The sequence below is a fragment of the Limulus polyphemus genome, unplaced genomic scaffold (genome assembly GCF_000517525.1).
Source record: "Limulus polyphemus unplaced genomic scaffold, Limulus_polyphemus-2.1.2 Scaffold1528, whole genome shotgun sequence".
Taxonomy (NCBI): domain Eukaryota; kingdom Metazoa; phylum Arthropoda; class Merostomata; order Xiphosura; family Limulidae; genus Limulus; species Limulus polyphemus.
In genome coordinates this window covers 198291-205866 of record NW_013667138.1, presented here as the reverse complement: position 1 = coordinate 205866, position 7576 = coordinate 198291, and the positions used below count along the sequence as shown (strand labels likewise).

Here is a 7576-nt window from a genome sequence, read left to right as displayed (position 1 = left end):
ATATATATATATATATATATATATATATATATACCTTGGGTATTTTTCTTTTCTTTTTCCGGTGATAAAAAAATTTAGAACACCAAGTTATGGAAAAGCAAAACGTTTTTAATATCCCAAATATCGCTTAATTACATGTCGATTAATACTCGAAACCAGGTTTAAATAGATCAGAGTTTCAGTACTATATTGCATGTTCAGGAAACTATACCAACTCATTATCGCTTTTATGTTAAAAATGTTTTCGTGTGGAACATTTAAAGAAAACAGTAACTGAAATATTGTAAATTTCCAAGGAAAGATAGAATACTGAAAGATAGGTAAAAATCGAGAAAAACAAACACTGAGCATACAATAATATTTAACTTTTGGATTATAGTGAAAGTAGTGCTCACTGGAGAGCTATAAAAGTCTAAGAAATAAAGTTATATGTCGATTCTTTTATCTTCAGTCTATATTGTTCTTGATTAGATATTAAATAACATATTGGCTTTTTCTTTATATATATTAACGCATAACAACTAAATTTAAATATAATTAAGAGTTATGTTCGAAATCACAAAATTTCAGTTTATTTATTGTTGTTTTAGTATAATTTAAATGTGGAATGTATTAACGTATAAAACACAAAAACAGGCATAATTATTATATTTAAATGTAAAGATTTTAGTAACCTACAAAATTTCCAGATCACACAAATTATTGTTGCTAAGGCGCGTGTTAACAATATCCCACCGCGATAACCACTTTATTATATGAGGGTAGCTGTGGTTCAATCTGAAGGCAAGCCTTCTAACTATAACCTTTTCTGGGATCTTGCCAATATATTTTGTAGGATTCGATGAAGTTTAAGACGAATATAATCCTTCAACGGTTTCGGCAAATATTTGATAAAGCATCATTCCATATTTCAGGAATGTTACTTGTTGTCCGGCTAGGTTGATACTGTGACACCACTTTCAAGGTGTTGGCTTCTGTAAGCTTCTTAAAGTCGAGACCTGGAGCTCCATCTTTAATATCTTTGTATCTCGTTCAAGCTAAATATAGCATGTGGTTGTAGTTAGAATAGGGATTTCAGTATTTTGAACCTCTTATATGTCATTATGATCAAATTGGTTAATGTATCCGTACATAAGGCCTTGTGTTGGTCTTCATCTCTATGAAATGGAATGCGTCTTTATCATAAGTGGCTGAAATTGCCATGTTTTAGATTCCTTTACACGCCATAAGCTTGTGGAAGCACCATAATGAAATGCTTATGAGATTAGCCTTGTTAAACAGTTCATTCCGTTTCATGACTCGTGCATTGTCTCCTATTACAATGTTTGATCATGCATTATGTGCATGAACTCAACATGGACTTGATTGTGTACTTGTCAAGCAGATATCACTGTTCCACTAGTATGGGGTGTACTTTTTAGAGAAGTTGTTGCCTTGAATTTACTCAATGGTGGAGAGATGCTTGAGGATATCAGTGCTGCCAGATAGCGTGACATTTTTATATAGCTTGTAGATTGTTTTGTACCGTTTTTTCCTTCAAGTATTCACGCACATCTTACACACGAGGTGATCAAACAGACTTTATCTCCCCTGTGCCTATGGCACTGTGAGTTTCTTGTTGTTTCACTTGAGTTTAGCAGTATAAGTTAGTAGCTATATTGTAAAGAACAGAATGTCAACTTTTGCCATTAGTGTTTCCACCTGCATTTCAGGTGGGATGTTTGGCATTATTCTACCACTATGTACTAGGGTTGTTGTTAGACAGGTCAGGCAGGAACATTTAATCTTCAGCATGATCTTCTCTGTCGTTTTCACATACATTCAGAGGAGTTATCTAGATGGTTTGTGGTATTCTCAGGTGAAATAGTTTTCCACAAGAATATTTCATAGGTCTGATTTATAATGGGAGGATGGACCAGGAAGATTGTGTAGTATATCTGGGTTTACAAAAACTGAGTTTAAGTTAAGAAAATAAACATACTGGACACGTAATGTAAAGTGAAACAAAGTCTTTATTATATATATTGCAAAAACAGAAAAACAAAAACAAAATGTGTATATACTTGCATGGACACTGGGCCTTCTATATATGATTTATAAATCAAGTTTTCTTTCCGGAAGACGTCTATCTACTAACTTATTCACTGTGATGACCAAGTAGACTGAGAGAAATCCAATGCTCCGTATTAACAAGAAACGTTGGATTTACCGTATGAGTGTCGTTCTTATAGAACACATTTAAGACTATAACCTCTAGGTATCATCTACTCAGCCAGTGAAGATCATTGTTGTCGTTGATCTGTTCTACACAATGTGCGAAGTTTCAGTAACGTTTCCGCAGGCAAAGTAGATACTTTCTGCTTGAGAACAACAGAAGAACAAAAGTAATTAGACCGAAAACAACTCAACAGTTTTGTGAACCACGTGTTTGTGCTAAAGCTGCATATAATCAGAATAATTGAAAACTTTTGGAAATTTCTGTATTAATAAAAGAAGATAGAAAACGTATTTACCTTGCAGTGGTGATTGTTCCACCGAGAGTTGATATAATGTTCATAGTAGTTACTGCTGTCTTGCCAAACCACGATGGCCATCCCAGCCTCTAGGCAATCATGTGGTATGAATTTAAAGGCAGTAAGAGTGAACTCTTCAGGATCTGAGCGTTTAAACTCTTGATAGAATGATGACATAAAAATAAGAGAGCTTCTCGTGGCACACACTAGAAACCATTAAGTTTTTAGTAGTAAATTTTATTATAAACAGAAAAAATAGCATTCTGATAATAATAATAATAAAACTAATACAACCTGTTCATCAACATATCAGGTCAAGAGGTATATTATATTTTATTCTTTTCTCCATGAATAGGTAATTAAAAGAAATGTTTTTGTTAAGATTAGTAATACTGATAAAAGTAACAATGAACAAACTAAATATCTCTGGCATATTCGACATGGGGATATAGATCTAGGAGTTTTTTAAAATTTTGTGAATTGTTGAAGAAAATAGCTAGTGTGATATGAATCGGTAGCCTTAAGAAATTATTGCTTCTCTCTTAACACGGGGTCAGTCACGTGACCCTTTTGTATTCGTTTAAAGTTTTTATAAATTTAATACTTATAACTCTCAATATATTGGGTATATCTTCACGAAATTTGGCAGTCTTTCAGTTAGTATTACAAGTCTTTACATACAAAAAGTCATATTTCTTAGTGAAGTATTTTTAATATATTGAGTATTTGTTTTGAATAGTCCGTGTACAAAGTAATTTTCATGTTAAAATTAAAAATACTTTTGGTCATCTCAAAAATCACAAATTTCCTTTGTGTAGTCCCTAAAACCTCCTAAATGCATTTTAAACGTTTTTTTTTGTCACTAAATCCATATAGTTTATCTGTTATCTTCTCTACGCTATCTCAAAACGGGATCGGTCAATTCGACCTCGTAACTACCAAAGAAAATCTAAATAAACCTAAATTAACTTTTTTCTTTCTAGAATGACTTCAAATTGTAACATGAAACTACATTCTTTTATTCTAAGTAGCTCTATGTTCGTAACATTATTCATCTATTTATAAATACGTTTTATTGTTTTATTGCCCTTTGAACGTGTCTAACTACTATCCGCGCCAGTATAAGTATAAGTTGTATATCACTCGGGGAACGTGCATCTCACGTACGCTATCGAATTATATTACCCACGAACTGCTCGCGTGCTTGCCTCGTGAAATATTTTAATTATATTATTATTATTATTACTTATTTTACCTAATCTTGTCTTAAATAACTTAAAAAGATCGTATTTTTAATTTTAGTTACTTTTATAATAATAAATAAATAAAGAATAAAGTACTTACCCAATTTTCTTTTTTTCTTGCCCTCGATTGTCGAGGAGAGTTAAGCCTGATTTTTTATCGTAAAGCATTTAACAATTTTTATTTAATTAAATAATGCATCATAGAATATAGACTAATAAATGCAAAAAGTAGACACATTCACTAACCTCTCAAAATTTTCCTGGTTTTCCAACTATGAGAGCCTTTACACAAGTTACAAATTCATCCCAGCTAGTCCTTAACTTTCCCATAGAATGATGTTGCTACTCTGAGTGAAATTCACGATTATCTGTTCACAACACAACGTTATACAATCAATACCTCATTTGATAGATGAAAACCTTGACTTTCTATTGGTTATAGGTAATATATAATGAAACATAAGAGAGAACTATCAACGAATTGTGAAAGAGAGGGTATGACAGGTGTGTCTGATTTTATATTTGATAGCTCTGTAACCAAAAAAATTGAAGGCTATAAAAATTATGGTTTGTTTGAGCAATAACAATTTTATAGAGTGTCTTTTATGTTTAATTTCATACATTTTCGAGGGTTGATGGATAAAATATGGATGATAACATGCTAAGACAAAGTGTGTCACGTGGTTCACACTAGTGGAAATTCAGGATTTTTTTTATATATTTCCTTGTAGAATTAAGAACTTAAAACTTCTATACTATTAAAATATGGATTATTAGCTAAGATTGTATGCTATTCTAATTGGCATAACATAAACAAAAAAGTAGTTTAATAAAATTTTGAATGTAAGACACTAAAACCTTGTGTCATGCGCAGTAAAGGGTACCCAGAGCGACAGGTTTTCTTAACAAAAGGACTTTCTGTCCTTAATTATTTTTTTTCAAATAATCTGGACCAAGCATGACCCAGTGTTAACGTGCTGGACAACAACAAAAAAGTGCTTCATACACATTGGTATCATGAATGTTTTATAAGAATGATGGTCAAATCACACTATTTAGTCAGAAAAAATTAATCAAGTGTTGGCGGTGGATGCTGTTGACTAGTTGCTTTCCTTGAGTTTATCAGTTAAAAATTATGAATGACTAGCGCAAAGAGCCCTTGAGCAGCTTTATGTAGATATCCCAAATATATAAACAACCAGATGAACTGAATGCATAAGCACTTGGAAAACATAATGTTCTTTTTGTTGACCGACAATCATAAAAGATGTATTATGCCACTCAAATTACTTGAATATTTAAACTCAGACAGAAGTGTAGACGACATGATCACTCATTTCTATAAACCTTCTTATAACTTTACATTTAAACTACCTTAGACCTAACAAACATGGTCATTGATAAAAAACTTCGTTAATATCACATGACGTATGTTACTCTGTATTTTTTCTAGATTAGCTTCAAGTGAGTCTACAGTGGCGTAGCAAGAGGGGGCAAGGGGCAGTTGCCCCCGGGCGCAGGTGTGAAGGGGCTCAAAATTTCCTCTGGCATATAATGCCTATTAATTAATAATTATGCCCTCCTCTAGGATATAGTGCAACTGCCCTATGTTAAGTAAATATGACACAGTGTTATGTTATTTGTGTGCTTGCAGTTTTAACTTTTAAAAGCCTCACACTAAAATACAGTAAACCGAAAGGGCAAAAAATTTAACACTAGGTTCAGAATCTAGCTGTTTTTATACAGGTCCAGATGTGCCTAACTATTCCTGAGTTGCAACTATAACTGTATAATTTAAATATAATTTGTGGTTAGGAACTTAGGAAAGTAGAATACTTCCTTTCATCTGACAATTTGTATGTTGCAACGAAATAGTGTAATCAGTATTTAGTAATTTATTAGCCCATTATGTGAAAACAAGAAAGTGGGAAACAGGGACGCAAAAGACATGCACAATTTGCAGCTTCAATGGTGGAGTCAAGCAAATTGAGCTTTCCTTGTTGGAAGTGATGACACCAGTAAGCCAGCATATGTTCCTTTTGATGGCAGCAAAGAAGTCAAAGTGCAAGATTGTGAACATGCTATTTCATTTGAAAAAGAAAACAATGAAGAAACTGTTCTCTGTCCTGTTGAAAGCTACAATAATAATAAACAAGAGGATTCCACTTTGTCAGAAACAAATCCACAGAATAGTGTTGCTAAGCTTAAAGAAGATGACTTAATAAATATTTTAACACACAGGATATTGGATTTATGAAGTTTGATACAACAGGCTCAGCAGTTGTAACACATGCAACTCGCACAGAGATTGTTAATGTTGGAGCACATGAATTTCAACATAAAAAAGGTCCATTTGATGCCAAAGATAGGCGTTCTATGACTACATTTTGGTTCAAACGACGCCTTCTGAATGGACAAGAGGTTAATCGTTCCTGGTTGGTGCATTCACCTCTATATAAAACAGCATACTGCTTTTGTCTTCTTTTTTCATCTACATGTATGACATCCTATAGTCAGTCTGCTTTCAAAACACAGGGTGGGTTCTCTAAGTGGAAAAAAAGTTGAAAAGTTAAATGCCCATGAAAATAGTGACAGTCATCGTGAGTCATTTGCTGCTTGGAAAGAAACTGATCGCCGAATTCGTCTTCAAAGTGGCATTGATGAAGAGCTGCAAAGGCAAATTCAGCAAGAAAAAATAAATGGAGAGATGTACTGCGACAGTTGCTGGATTGTATACAAGGCTTAGCTTCTCAGAATCTTGCATTTCGTGGTCATACAGAGGACATAACCTCAAACGAAAACCCTGAAAATTTCCTGTCACTTTTGCAGTTATTAGCAAAGTATGATCTTGTAATGAGAGAGCATTTAGAGCGTGTTAAAAACAAGCAAACGTCAATATATTATATTTCTCCTGAAATCCAAAAATTTCATAGCCTCACCTGTGTGAAATTATTGTTTGTCAGCAATTCGTAGAAACAAATACTATGGTATTCTGTTTGATTCCACACCTGATTTAGCCCATCGTGAGAAATTGGCCCAAGTGATTCGGTTTGTTGACACTGACTTTAAGATAAGAAAAGTAGAAGTCAAAGAGTCATTTATTGACTTTATACAGATAAAGGAAAAAGACGCTGTCAATATTGAGAAAACAATAAGCACAAAATTAGAAGCGGGTGGAATTTTATTGAGTGATTGTTGTTCACAATGTTATGATAATGCTGCTGTCATGTCAGGTCATCTGTCAGGCATTCAACAAAGAATTCCGAACAAAAATTCAAAAGTAGTGTTTATAAACTGTGACAACCATAGTTTGAACTTAGCATATCTTCATGCTACAAGTCAGGAAACAACAGTTATTACCTTTTTGGGTATAATTGAAGCCATTTATAATTTCTTTGCTCATTCAACAACTCGATGGAACGAACTGCAGCAGGAGCTTAAGATCTCTGTCAAGCGTGAATCAGAAACACGGTGGAGTACAAGAGAAAAGGCAGTAAAAGTTGTACATGAAAAACTGGACGAATTGCTAGGATTGTTAAAGCAATTAAGTGAGAATGGCAACACGGCTAAAACAAAAATGTGGTGCTCATAATATTCTGCAACGCATGCTTACATTTGATTTTCTTGTACTTTTGCATTTTTCGAGAAATCTTTTATCATCTATAATCGAGTGCAGAAACGTCTTCAGGACCCAAAAATGAGTTTTAGAGAAGCAGCTGCTGATCTTCTTTCTTTGAAAGAGAAATTTATAGAATCACATGAAAAGTCCTGTCAAGAAGCACTTAAAGTGTGCAAGAATCAATGTGAAACATAGGGATT

The 7576-nt window shown here is 33.4% G+C and overlaps 1 protein-coding gene across 2 annotated transcripts in view; it reads left to right on the top strand.

The window, feature by feature from the left end:
• LOC106463953 (glutamine--fructose-6-phosphate aminotransferase [isomerizing] 2-like) overlaps positions 1–7576 on the top strand; it is a 101912-nt gene that overhangs the window by 22168 nt on the left and 72168 nt on the right. The gene's annotated exons all lie outside the window — the stretch shown is intronic.